Source organism: Stegodyphus dumicola, chromosome 6 (assembly GCF_044657685.1).
Source record: "Stegodyphus dumicola isolate Sdum_Otavi_A_Nest chromosome 6, ASM4465768v1".
In the NCBI taxonomy this organism is placed as follows: domain Eukaryota; kingdom Metazoa; phylum Arthropoda; class Arachnida; order Araneae; family Eresidae; genus Stegodyphus; species Stegodyphus dumicola.
Window position 1 is genome coordinate 182768647 of NC_140773.1, and position 15324 is coordinate 182783970.

Consider the following 15324-nt stretch of genomic DNA (forward strand, 5'->3'; position numbering starts at 1 on the left):
GTTATTCATACTTAGCACCAACTTTCCTCATTTTCAGATTTTCAATTAAAATTAGCTTACAGCATTTTTTGCTTTATACAAGTATGTCTGAAAATTGCTCAGTAGTTACACATCTATTAGATTTTACTGAAGAAGGAATTTTCTCCACATTTCCCTCATTCTTTGAAACTGAAAGACGCCTTATCAGGTTCAGTTGTTCTTCCTTATTTGCTTTGGGAACATTAAATGACCTGACTCGGAACAGGGAGCTTACTAAAGCTATGTTCAATAAATGTGGGAAGTAGACAAGATACACAGGAAGGGTATACGAAACCCTTTATTTTTCTCTCTTTACAATGATTTCCGGACTTCGGAATACAGAGACCAACCACTTGTGGTCTGAACGTAAGAATATAAAAATATTAACTAAATTCTAACTAAACTAACTTTGGATTAATAAACAAGTGTCTACTTGAAGATTGGCCGTATATTAACAGAAAGGCCGTATGTAGTACAGAGAACTGTTAATACTACGATACGTTTAAAATTATCAAGAGGATTAAACCTCTGGCCTTGAAGGCAACCAGCAACCGAGTAAAACTGCTATGGCAAGCGGCCTGCTCCTAATCACTCCTTCCTCTCTCTTGCTTGGCAAAAAGCCACAACTTAAGTACTTGGCGTTCGCAAGACAAATTTGCATAAATAAGTTAAAGCTTTTAACTCTGGCCGGAAGTAGAAAATAAGAAGTGATAGTAAAGATTTAAAATAAAATAAACGTTAGTAAAACTTAAGATCCTTACATACTTCCCGCCAGAGTTAATTAGTTTGAAACTGAGGTCTAAAACGACCTTGTTGAAAACTTTTAGCTCTAGAATCTAACGCGAGGCCAATCTTTTACAAACATTTCTCCCTAGAAACTAGAAATTAAAAAAAAAAAATGGTTTTTTGCATTATCAACTTCATGGACAATTACTTTTCATCTGTACTGCATCTAAACAGGAGCTCTTAGTTGAAATCTGGTTCCTTCCAGAGATCTGGAAGGAAAACTAGTTTAATGAAATGTTACACAATTAAATGGCAAGTAACATGAATATTTATATTTCTCTTAACATTCTTATTTCATTCATGACTTTATTTAATTATCTCTCCCCGTGCTTTCTGACATGTGTTGTAAAAGAAAACACCAAACACGAATGTATTTATGTACAAGTGTCCAACACTACCGCCTGCAATCAAAACACTAACGTGTTAAAATTCAACATAACAAGACCTCATAACACACCTTATATTCATCTCTAAACCCTGAGGTACTATTCTGAAAGTGGCTAACACTGAAGTGTAGCATCAGAGAGCCTAACTACATTCATTCAACCTTTAACACATATTCACAATAATTTGCTCTTTTTACAGTCACACGAATAAGTTAAAAATTTTTGGCATTACTTTCACTTTTAACATATCACAGTATTTCTTAACGTTTAACATAACAGTTCACATTGTATAAGGACATCTTAACATGCCATTAATTTTACGCATTTTAAAACATACATTAGTAGTACATTGTTAACTTCTTTCTTTTCCAAGCAAGTGCCAATTCTTCTCCATTGAAATACTACATTTCAAAAGTCTTTCAGACTAAAACTTCTTTCTTGCCAGAATCTTTTAAATAAAATTTTATACAATAACTTTTAAAATATTCAAGTATTTACACATTCCTATTATACATTAATTTTAGTTTTACTCGCGAGTAATTGAAAAACATAATACCAAAATAGGTAACAACTCATTTCTCGCCTTTTTGGCGATAAAGGTAGACCTCACATGAGGTAAAACGTCTTGAATTCTGCCACTTGCAGTAAGAATGAAAGATTAACTTAAGGTTGCAAAGTAACATAAAGTTTTACTTACCTTTGTGATATTCGGACATTCTTTTTTCTGCCCAGTCCTGGAAGGTAGCAAAGACTAGTGTTTGGTTTATCTTCCTTCTTGTGCGGGTTCGCCCTTCAGTTCCTTCCTCGATGAGCTTTCTTTTTCTTCCAGTGCGGTCACCCTTGAAGACCTTCTTTTTAGCCTCTGCCTGTGGTCTCGGCCGTTTGATGGCAGCTGGTCTTGGCAGAACCGGGACAACTCTCTCTCGTTCCCGCTTGGATCTCGTTGCTGGCTGTTCAAATTTTCCTTGTTTCTTTGCCTCAGCAGCTGGCGTTCCTTCATCGATTCGTCGACATTTGCTGCGTAGACTCCTGTCGATGGGTAGATCTTCCGTTTGGGAGCCGGGTTATAGTTGCCGTTATTTCTCCTGGCTCTCTTTGCATTCGTCGTACTTCTCCCTTCTTCATTCTGAGGGTGGTCGTGCGCTCTCTTTTCTGGTCGGTGGAACGGCTTCTTTTTCTTGTTACCTTCAATTTTCCAACGGGGAAACTTTCTTTTCAATTGCTCCTGCCTCCTAATGGCTTGCCCTTGTGATTGTCGTTGTTCCATCTCTGGAGCTTGTGCCTGCAGTGCCTGCCGTGCCTGCCGTGCCGGATCCTGCAAAAGATCTTTAAATATTTGCATTTTATTACGGTCATAGAATGGTTTTATCTGGTCAATGTTTGCGGAGCATGTTTCATTATTCCTGGCTTTTAACGCCACTACAGCCTGAGTTATTTTTTCTATGACATATGGTCCTTCAAATCGTGGAAAAAATTTGGCGGTTTTATCTTCTGGTGCTGAAGAAAGTGAATGCTTAATTTTTAACACTTCATCTCCTACTTTATAAGTTACTCCCCGTCGTTTCATATCATAATAAAGCTTCTGTTTTCTCTGTGCTACTTCAGTGTTCTTTTTTGCTTCTTTAATTAATTTTTCTATATCACCCATTTTAAATTCTGGGGCTCTTTGTTGAACATAAAATAATTTATCTAACGGCGTTATAATCTTTCTGCCTAAAAATAACTCAGCAGGAGTTTTGCCCGTCGTATCATCTTTTGCGGTCCTAAGGGCGAAAGCTAATTCATTGACATAGTTATCCCAGCTTTTATGAAAATTTTTAACATAACTACGGATAATTTCACTATATTTCTATTGACCCGTTCCGCTATATTTGATTGCGGCCGATACGGGACCAATTTTAAATGACGTATGCCCAGTTTTTGGCACATGTCTTCAAATATATTACCTACAAATTGAGGACCATTATCCGATATAACTTTTAGGGGCGCCACGTATTTTAAAATACATTTATTTAAAATAGAATCAGTAACTAATTTCGCGGAGGCTCGTTTTATAGGAACAATTGCGGTCCACTTACTAAAATGATCAACCATAACAAGGAGATACCGACTTTTATTTAACTGACTTTTTGGGAAAGGGCCCAATAAATCGATGCCAATTATTTCATTTGGAAATTCGGATTTAATGCTATTTAGAAACCCGTCCGGGCGGTAATTAATATAATTAACTGCTTGACATGTCGGGCAGAATTGGACATACGCCCTTGTTAACTTTTGCAGCTCAGGAAAATAAACTGCCTCGCGTACGCGTTGGATGGTTTTTCGAATACTAGCATGAGAAGCTAATGGGGAGTCGTGTAACTCCTGCAGTATATTTAATCTAAGACTAGCTGGGATAACAGGTCGAAATTCGTTGTTGGAATTCGTAGTTTTTGTATAAAATAATAGACTATCTATTAGTCCGTAATGGGCCGCCCTATTTCTTATCGCCACAATATCTTGGTGGCTAAAATTTTCAGGATCCTTTAAATACTCATAAATGTTTTTAAATTCAGGATCCTTACCCAGTTCGGTTATTACAGTTTCTCGGGAATGTATCGTACATGCTGTGAGCATTTCGACCTTTACAGTATTACCTTCTTCATCTATTTTTATTCTGGATAGGGCATCTGCTACGATATTTTCCTTTCAGGGGGAGTGCTTGATTACCAGATTATACTCTTGTAACTTGAGTGCCCATCTTATTAACCTTGGGGATAAGTTTTTCCCTGAGTACAATCTACTTACCGCCGCATGATCAGAATACACTGTTATTGGCGCCCTTCCAAAATAGACTCGGAACTTTTGCACTGCAAACAGAACTGCAAGTGCCTCTCTTTCGGTCGCGGATTAATTTCTTTGTGTTTGATTTAAAGTTCGACTAAAAAATGCCACGGGCTGCTGATTTTGCGAAAGTACCGCTCCTACCGCATAATCCGAAGCATCCGCTGAAATTTCTAAATTATCATCTAAAATCTCATCTTGCAAATTCTTTACTTAAGTTTTCAGGAAATTTCAAAACAGGGGCTTGCGTTAATGCTTGCTTTAATTTTTCGAAAGCACTATTGGCTTCGGCCGTCCACGAGAATCTTGCCTTTTTCCTTTTTAATTTTAACAATGGTTCAGCAATAGCTGCAAAATCTTTTATAAAGGACCTATAATATGAACAAAGTCCTAGAAAAGAAGAGAGCTTCTTTGCCGTATTTGGCGGCGGATACTTTTGCACAGCGGTTATTTTTGATTCGTCTGTCTCGATTCCTTTCTGAGATATTTTGTAACCTAAGTATTTTAATTCAGGGGCTGCAAATTTGCACTTTTCGACATTAACTTTTAGACCGGCCTCATTTAATAATGAAAACACCTGTCTTAAATCCTGTAAATGTTGGTCTCGATTATCACTAGTAATAATGATATCGTCTAAATAGATAAATGTGGATTTTCCAAGAACAGGCCTTAGCACAATGTCCATACATCGCTGAAATGTTGCCGGTGCCCCTGAAAGGCCAAACGGCATACACAGGAATGCATAAGTGCCAGACTTGGTTATAAAAGCAGTCTTAGGCACATCTTCCGGTCTAACCCCTATTTGAAAATAACCAGTCGTTAAGTCTAAAGTCGTCATGTATTTGGTAGAAGTTATGTTCCTTAGAATTTCTCCAATAATAGGTAACGGATATACCGGATATTGGAGTCATGGAGTTTAATTTACGATAGTCAATCGCAAAACGCCACCTTTTTGGATGTTTTACTGGATAGTCATTGTTTTTCTTACATAAAACAACCGGGCTAGCATAACTACTTGAGATGGGCGTTATGATCTTTTTACGTAACATATCTCTAATGTGCCACTCTATAATTATTTCTCTATTCTTATCATATCGGTGTGGTTTGTGGCGAACTGGCAGTGAATCTCCGGTGTCGATACTATGGTTAGTAACTTGAGTAAATCCTGGAATGTGACTAAATAACGAAGCAAATTCACATACCACTTGTCAAATTTTTTGTTGCGCTTCCTTAGGCAGGTGGTCAAGATTTAACATTGGTGGTTCTGTTTTTTCTTCTCGAACTGGTTTCATCGTCAGCTTAAGGGACGCTCCGTTAAAATCCAGCGTTGCTTCTGCCTCTGAAAGAAAATCTATCCCTAAGATGATATGTGCTTTCAAATTCTTTACTATAAAAAACATATTCTTTACTTGTTTGTCCTTGATACGAACGTATAGCGGTAATTTACCTATGCACTTGCATCTTTCTCCCTGCGCAGCTAACACTGTCGTATTATCCGAATTATATACGCGGTATTTACGAAAATACTTCCTAAAAAAATCTTCTGCCACACAGGAACACTGCGCGCCTGTATCCAGGAGTGCGGTGGCTATGATGTTATTCACCAACACTTCAATCTTTGGAAGAGTCAAATTTTTCACCATTACTGTATTTAACTTGAAGGAAGAGGGGTTTTCTTGGCCTTCGGATTTCCGCACCCTCCCGTCAGCAGAAATCCGTTTTAGTTTAAATCTTGTTTTTTCCTTTCCGTGCTTTCCTTCTTTTTCCACTGGCCTTCAGACGTTTTTCCTGGATTACTATTGAACTGTCGACGTTCGCCGGTTGTTTTTGGATACTCGGGTTTCCTTGCCCACTGATTTGCTTTGCTTCCGTACCCGTGTTCTTGCCTTTGCTGTGGTCTTGGCGCACCAAATTGGCTTCGTTGCTCATACTGGCGTCTTCTTTCAATGTCCGCCGTTCTTCTACTTTCAAACTGGATTACTAGCTCAAATAACTTTTCCAGTGTAGTCGGATTCCTTAATTCAATAAAGTCTTGTACTTGGGGAAGTAACCTCGGTAAAATCACTTGAATTATCTCAGGATCAGGACGGTTTCCATACAAGAGATTGAAGACGTGAATTTTTCTTAAAATAAAGCTTGAGAGATTTTCAATTCGTTTCTGGTATATGCTGAAAAGTTCCGTTTCTAATTTTGCACGATTCCTTACGACAGGGAAGGCTTTTACTAGGGCAGTCTTGAAATTTTCGTAAGTATAGGTGGGACTTCCCGCTTGACCCAAGAGACTTCTGCCTATACATTTGAACCAATTAAGCGCTTGGCCCCTCAAAGCGCTGGTAGCTAAGGTGACTTTCTGGAACTCATGCACGGGATACATCAGGAAGTGGTCCTCCAATTTTTCCAAAAAACTGGTTACCGGTGAGTTTCCATTACATGTTGCTTCTGGTTTCATCGATGCGCGCATGGTCTGGACGATGTAACCAAATCCTTCCAGAGCGGCAGCTGGCATTTCTGGATTCTGAGCCGCTTCTGCAGGCAGCACAGGTTCTTCTTGAAACTCGGCCATGGTTATTCTTCTTCGTCGGGCGCCACTATCAGGTTCAGTGTTCCTCCTTACTTGCTTTGGGAACATTAAATGACCTGACTCGGAACAGGGAGCTTACTAAAGCTATGTTAAATAAATGTGGGAAGTAGACAAGATACACAGGAAGGGTATACGAAACCCTTTATTTTTCTCTCATTACAATGATTTCCGGACTTCGGAATACAGAGACCAACCACTTGTGGTCTGAACGTAAGAATATAAAAATATTAACTAAATTTTAACTAAACTAACTTTGGATTAAGAAACAAGTGTCTACTTGAAGATTGGCCGTATATTAATAGAAAGGCCGTATGTAGTACAGAGAACTGTTAACTCTACGATACGTTTAAAATTATCAAGAGGATTAAACCTCTGGCCTTGAAGGCAACCAGCAACCGAGTAAAACTGCTATGGCAAGCGGCCTGCTCCTAATCACTCCTTCCTCTCTCTTGCTTGGCAAAAAGCCACAACTTAGTACTTGGCGTTCGCAAGACAAATTTGCATAAATTTGTACAGTACATAAATAAGTTAAAGCTTTTAATTCTGGCCGGAAGTAGAAAATAAGAAGTGATAGTAAAGATTTAAAATAAAATAAACGTTAGTAAAACTTAAGATCCTTACAGCCTTATCTTTGGTTCATCTTTGACACTTTTGCGCTCACATTTAAGTAGTTGTACGCTTATGCTCCTAATAATGATGCATCACCATATACTATTCGAATTATCTTTAAGATTTCGGTAGCAGATTTACCTAATTTGTAACAATATTTATTGTTATAACCTTGTTCCATTGCGAAAGCAAACTTTTTTCTGTAATATCTTCTTAGTGAATGAAAATGACTCCCGCCTTTTCAAATGCAGACGACATAATAACTGCTTTAAACTTACTTTAACAAGAAATGTCACTCTTTCTAAATTTACATGTAATGCTTCAATCCTTTCTATTTTATCGTTTATCCTTATGGTTACTTTTTGGGCGCACCGTGTATTTGTTTTACAGATTGTAAGTTTAAACCTACTTTGAGTTCTAAAGTTATTACTTTAGTAGTAACTTTTAAATTTACTAATTTGCATTTATTTACAACTGATGGAAAAAATAAAAGGTGCAGAAAATATTTAACATAAAATTAACGTGTTCGCTACGATAGACCTTGCAAATCCGACCCCTTTAGATCCCAGCTTTTAATTTTTGTTTTCTAGTTTGAATCAACTATTTTACCTTCTCATTCTTGCTCATTTTTAGTCTTTCAGCTGAGAGAAGTTCCAGGTCATGTATTAAGTCTAGATTACCATTAGATCTGAAAATGTCAGTTTCTTCTGGTTCCTTTTAGATTTGCCACATTATGAATAAATATAAAATAGGCGTCATTGATTAAAACACGTTCCTTCACCACTGATCCAGTATGTCCTAATTTATGTACTGTACAAATGGCAGTGACTTTTGATTTTACAGAAATAACAGTTTGAAAGATAGAATTCTGCTTACACAACGTGTTCAAAGATCAACGCACTTCAGTACAGAAGGATGTTGTGAGCACCTTAAGTGTTTCGTCGGATGAAGGAAGTATATGGGGTATATGGGGTGAAGGAAGTGGCAACACAATGCGTCTCGAAATCAACAGTGGGGAACTGGAAAAAAAAATGGTATTAGAGAAAAACGGTGTATCACCTGGGTGCCTGGGTTACGAGAACCCTATCCCTAATCGATTAAATAAGCAGTTGCGATTTGTGATTCAAAAATAACTTAAACATAACATATGTACATATTTACATGGCAAGTTTTTTTTTTTTTTTTTTTTTTTTTTTTTTTTTTTTTGTGAGTGTTTTGAGTTTTTCAGACACTAAAATTAAACATGTGATTCTAACATACTGAGGTGCGAGAATCTCACGAGGCACTCGAGTCTGGTTTCAAATATTGCCATTCACAAATACCTTAATGTTCATCTATTTAAATTATTTAAACTACAAGATTTTAATATTATTTAAAGCTGTTACATGGTGAAATTAAGGAATGAAAGTTGATGTGCGCTTTCAGTTTTGTGCATATGCTAAGTTTTATAAACTCGCATCTATTATTATTTATTAAACAATGAACAATGAATTAATTATTAAACAACGAATACTGAAAATATATTTGGAAAATATAAAACTGAAATTCGCAACTTGATGTTCAATATTATATTTTCGTGGATCATTAATCGCTCAAAAATCCGTTCGTAGAAACTAAACAATGCTGAAGAAGAACCACAACAGATCGAAAGTTTTACGATACATAAAGATTTTACACGCAACATAAAAGATCAAGTCAAGACTTTCAAGAATTTCTAACCCCCCTCGAATTCTAGCCACATTTTGAGACGCATGCACACGAATTCGCATATCTTATGAAAGTGTATGTGTGATGTAGGATTATGTGCCCATGTCCGCTTCCCCGCCTAGCTTATACATATACTGACTACCAGAAAAAATATGTTTGGACGATAAATTGTTCCATAGAAAGAGATGCATTTGTTACGTTGCTAAAAATTAGGGGGGGGGTTAAACTTTTAACTTTAACTCAACTGTCTGACTGGTGCCGGACACACTAACAAAAAAATAATAATAATCATCAATAGTGAAATTGCTATCAAAGCACATAAATGTCTTTTATCATTAAACCTCAAACACAATCTTCAAATCAATAATCCTGAAACGTGGTTAGTACAATAATTATAACGGGTCGCGTTGTGAGTAACCCGTATAAAAATGGGAAAAATCCATAACACAGTAACACCACATTCTATAAAAGCTCCATGTTTATTAAAAGCCTCCCGGCTCAAACAAATGGAGTGACATGACATACCACCGTAAATTACATACAAAATAAATAAATGCAATTAAAATTTTCTAATACATTTTTTAAATTTCTGGATTAATTCAATCACATGATAACTGGGTAAACCGATCAGTTCCCTATAAATAGACCTTAAGACGAAAAATAACACATATCTCATTCCAAAATTAACATACTCATATTAATTTTTGAGTTTACTATTTTTGAACATTCAGTAGCTCACTAATTAAGCTGGTGAAACAAATCTTTAAACCTTCATTTACAGACTTTAAAATAACTGGTCATTATTCAAAATATTCTAATCACTTTCTAGTTTACATATAAAAAATGATTATTACTTCTATGGCATTAGAGAAAACAGAGAAGAAGGATTTTTTTTTTTAAATCACTCACATATTTTTCGGAATATAAAACCTTGAGGGGAGAATCTAATTTTCCTACTCACGGAGGAAGTCTATTCCTTGAGCCAACACCTTGATAGCAGTTTAACTAACAGTCTCGCGTTGAAGTCCACTCTGAACAAGAATATCTGGGAACGGGCTGAAGTTCTTTTCGTAAAATTAACTGCCAGATCAGGGAAAGTTCATTCTTCAGGGACATATTTCTGTGTGGAACGTCTATGCGTCAGGAACCACGGATGCCGAATAGTAATAACTACACGTCGATCAGGAACTTCCCAGTGTCAGGCATATTTATTTCGGGAATGTCAAATTTTAGTGTTCGTAAAAAATTATCCGGAGACTCGGGTAGAGAGAGAAAATCTGTGCTAAATTTTCTTGGTAGATTTGCTCTATACATCTCGCTCTAAATCAGTAATCACCTCGCAGTAAAGTACTCTTTGCAGCTCGCGCACATTTCTCCTGACATCTCGCAGGAAAATGTTCCCTGCATCTCGCACAAAACCTTTTTAAACATCTCACAGAAAAGAATGCATCCTCTAGAGCACAGAAAAACACAGCCAAGCCCTCTTGCTCAGGCAACCGGCCGCACGGCAAAGCCTGCAGCAGGGCAAAACGCCCCTCGTTCGCCTTTTCTCTTTCACATCGCCGCTGCTCAAATCACTCTATATCAGACTCCGCTCCGACACGCGAGAGCAAGACCCGCAAGGGGTCAAACCCCGCCACAATTTTCTCCTTTTACTTTTCTCTTTGCAGCTCAAAATCAGACTGACTTCTAACATTATGCAACCTCCCTAGAAATCTCGGTCTCTCCGCCCCCATTTGTTCACAGGTTTAAAAAAATTACATAAAATTAAATCTCCCCAACCCAAGACTTTTACTTTTATCTTTAGCTGAGAAATTGCATCCCCACAACGAATAAAAAAACAAGACAATTTGACAAAGCTACCGGATATCTGTACTCGGGAAAAACGTAGGAAATAGACCCCCCCCAGCTAACAAGCGAAAAATTAGCAAAGAAATCAAATTGCCTAAACTTACAAAGCCCCCATTGTCCGGAAGGGAACTGAAATAAAAGATTGCAATATACACAAAGCGAAAAAGCAAAGTGAAGCCGATTTATGACTTCATCTACAGCCCCATTAGTAAACGAGCTCCCCAGCGAAGAAATGCGACAAACACCCTAACTGCTTCAAGTTCTGGCAGTAAAATGGAAAAACCATAAACCTGATGTCTTCCCTTTAAAGTTTCCTGTCTTTGTTACACAATCTACAGTTTCAAGAATAACGAGCTAAATAAAGCTTTATTAATTTAAGAATACTAGTTTTACCAGTTTCAAATATAAATGAATACAAATAAAAATACTTGATTAATGATACTTAAAACAAAAATGAATATATTTAAAATTCGCGACATAACACATTTGTGTACTAGATTAATTTCTTAAAAGAATGCTTAGGTGACAAATTAGCTCCTAATGCAGTTTATAGCTCTGCAATTACGCAGTTTTATTATTAACTGCACTAAACGAATTTTAGAAGTCTTCCAAAGCTGTTTCTTCGGCAGCTGTTTGAATAATTGCTCTAATTTGTGGTGTAACAGCACGATCGCTAGAATGATATAGATGTTGTCGTTACCAATCTCACTTACCTGGCAATGGTCAGTTACTAACCCACGACATTCATCATGGCAAGGATTCAAACGCGCTTGTCGTTGACATGAGCCTTGAGCACCATATAGGTTACAGTCCAACTTTAGTTCAGTTCCGCGCTCCCAATTTTGAGGAAGGCGGGACCGAAGTTCTCACAATTCTGTTCCTCTACCACTAACCTCTCAAGAGGACTTTCGGCTAGCTGCACATTTAGAATGTCCTCATGCCGCACAGGAGCTATACGTTATCAAACATCCATACCTTTTCCGGGATTTGAAGCCGGGTCCTTTGGTACGGCAGCCAGAGTCATTAACCACTATCCCGGTTGGAAGGCAGAACGGTATAGTAGAGATATTAGGTATATTTTTGGAAGCAGGAGAATTGAAAAGTTAGCAACGTCTTCGCCGGGAATCGAACCCCGGACTTCTCAATTACGCGCTGAGCGTGCAGACCACTACAACACGAAGGCTCGTTAAGAAGGCGGGAGAAATACCTTACAACATTACTATATAGTTTTATGAAATTATTACTGTAATTTGCATTTTCTGAATGAGGAATGAATACGTCATAACATAAAAATTATACCGAAATGACACAAAATTCTCAATATTTATGAATCAGGTAAACTTAATCAAAGTGATTGATCATCTTTTTATCCATAACATGTTTCGTTATCATTGCTGAAAAAGAATTTGTTACTTTTATTATGATAGACTTATTTTTAGACGTAGCTAATATTAAATTCTTTCGTAAAAGCAAATGTTATTCCATCATACTGTATGACGTAAAAATTATTTTTTATATTGCTTAGCACTTAATAATGGTATATTATACCCTGGTATGCAAAATTTAATGGCGAGTTTTTCGAATGTCACGTCGTGCAGAAATGTTCCAGAATGACCCAAATAATACCATAAGACTTCCAAGATGTGAAAATATGGGGCAAGTGAACAAATCCATTCAAACAAAGAATCAAAAGGATAAAGAGACACTTTATTGAAAATGTAGCTTCGAGCTGAACTGGAGAGAAAACAGAAAAGTCCATGTGATAGGCGCCTAGCAAAAAATATTCAATGTTTAGAAGAAGATATAATCATCGCTGACTACCATGCAGGAATTACAATGTCTGTTCATGATGATAATAAAGCAGTCAAGGAGCTGTTGAGGTATCGCGGCCGATTCCTCTTGCAGAACCAGTGCTTGAATTACGCCGGAGCCCAGCTCCGGTGCTTCTGAATTTTTAAGATAAATTACAATTCCAGCCGGAGCGCACAGGAGCGTTAAATAAAATGAGCTCCGTTACTTCTTTTTATAAAACTGAGCCACAATTTCAAGAAAAAAAAAATTAGAATTCCTAACGATTTAGTTTAGCAATAAGCAGACCTTGCAATACTGTATTTCCCTAGAAATACAAACTCATAAACATGAGACGTTCAATTAAAATCCCCTCATTTATATGCGGAAACTTTCCCTTTAAAAAGGGCAATAAATTTTGGGGAGTTTGTTTAGGAAAGCGTAAATTTCTCGCCGTGCCATCCTATCTGGTGCATTGTTATTGATGGTGATCCTCGCAGAATTTTGTGTTCTTAAATGTGCGTTAAGTGACAGCGAGTACAATAAAAGTCAAATACTGAGATAAACTGCTCAAGCACATCCTATAATGCATGCTCCTATGCTCAAGCATCGTCTTCCCACAGTATCCACTAACGTAACCAAATACGGAGGGCGAAAGGTGTAACTAGCAACTTTAACATTCATCCTTAGGATTCAGATTCAGGACTCATTTTACCCCTGACACACATCCGCTTGATGGCTATATCAGCAGAGATCCGCGGTCTTAAATTGAAAGTTTTCTCTCATCAAAATTCCCCTCAATTTTGTTTCCACCCACTCATACTTTCACGCCCTCATTCTCTTTCGCTCTATGTTTAGCATTATCTGAATCTTCATCAACTATACTTTAAGTATATTTAATTTTTGTAATGATAAAAGAACTTTTCTTCCCCTACGATCAGAGCTTATTGGGCCGGTGCTTTTTAGTTTTTGTAATAAATTATAATTCTAGCCGGAGCGCACCGGAGCCCTAAATAAGAAGGCTGCAGCACTTCTTTTATGTAATTGAATAACAATTTCAGTAGAAATTTTATCTCGAAAATTTTATTTTTAGCAATAAAATTATATTTAAAATGGCTTATTAAATTTTAATCTATCTCTTTACATTTAATTTAATTTTAATTATTTAATTACTTTAATTTTTTCAATAAATTATAATTAATTAACTATATAATAATTACCAATAAAATTATAATCAATTATATAATAATTATTAATTAAATAACAATTAATAAACCTTAATTAAATAGTTATTAATTAATTTGATAATAATTAACTATTTATTTTTTTAATTATTATTGAGTTTAATAGTTATTTTATTTATTTATTTACTGTTGTTCCTCTTTGATGACGGTCTTCCATAGGGCTACGACACATCTAATTTTACAAATTAAGCCTTGTGCAGAACCAATATCAGATGCAGAATCTTACTGGCGGCTGGTCACGTGCTGCCAAAGGTCTCCCGAGAAGTGTCCACACGTGTGTTATGGAATTTAGGTCCGAGAACCCTGCAGGCCAATCCATGCGTTGAATATCTTCACTCTCCAACAGCTCTGCAGCATTTACTGTGTAGGGTTTATATTTATTTTAACTGACATTTATTTTAAGTTTAAACTATCTTTCCTGTCAAGCCTTACTTTCCCCTGGAACTGCCAATGCCACAGTATGTAAATTTTAGTAGAACGCGCAAAGATTCAAATTATCAGCGGAAGTATTCTGAGTTAAATAGAAAGGAAACGAGTTCGAGGTATGCTGTTCTTACTTCACGAGCGCGGAGGTAGTTAGCCAGAAATTGAAGAACCCCGCGTTTCGGCCTGTGTGCTTGCCTCGGAGAATTGTTAATCGTTCAACGTGATATTCAAAGTTTGCTGAATTAGCAGCGGTATTGTAAAACGCGGTGAGGTTAGTTACGTTTAGAGAGCCTCGTAGTTAGAGTCTTGTTATTATTTCTTTTCAGGTTCTTATTTTTATTTTACCGCCGGGTCGGCGTAGTTTGTGAGCGTCAAGAGCACGCAATTGTAATTTCTTAAGTTGAATAAAAAGGGACTTAAACCCTTCGCAAGACTCTGTCTCATTTCCAGTTTCAGCAGTCACCACTTTGTTGCGTGCAGGTTGGAGGCGCGCAACCTGCACGCAACATTGTATGATGAGATCTAGCGTTGTCTTTCATGAAGACAAAATCTGGATCCACAGCACCTCGAAACAGACGCACGTGAGAAAAGAGAACTTCGGTATAATAGCGGACACCGATGACTGGACATCCTTAGCAGATGTGGAAGTCAGTATATACTGGTCATTCGTCGCCGTTTTTGCTCTCGGGTGACCGCTGCTGAACGCTTGGATAGTTGTTCCTGTCGTTTGAAATGCTCTCCGAGCCCGTGAAACGATGCTGTGAGCGATCCCAAACATCTCCGTCAGATCTTCCAGCTTCCCAATGACGTGACCTCAAGTAAAGTCGTTCGGATGGCGTCTCCTCGATTGCCTGTTGGCGATATCACACGGAAATAATAACTCGTTTTGGTTGAAATAATTTTACTTTACTTTATTCCAGACAGAGCAGCTGTTCCACTTGGTGATGCTGCTTAGCAACCTGTGTAAGACCTGGAGTGATTCGAATTTTGCTCGCTGATATACCACTATCTTGAAAAAATATACATATTATGCATTTTTCAGTTCATGACTAACTAAAGCAGGACGCCATCTAGTTATTTAGTCGATTGGAGATTCCAAGAACTA

At 37.2% G+C, this 15324-nt stretch overlaps 1 protein-coding gene across 1 annotated transcript in view; it reads left to right on the forward strand.

Moving 5' to 3' along the window:
- LOC118201865 (uncharacterized) overlaps positions 1-15324 on the forward strand; it is a 73558-nt gene that overhangs the window by 31387 nt on the left and 26847 nt on the right. The gene's annotated exons all lie outside the window — the stretch shown is intronic.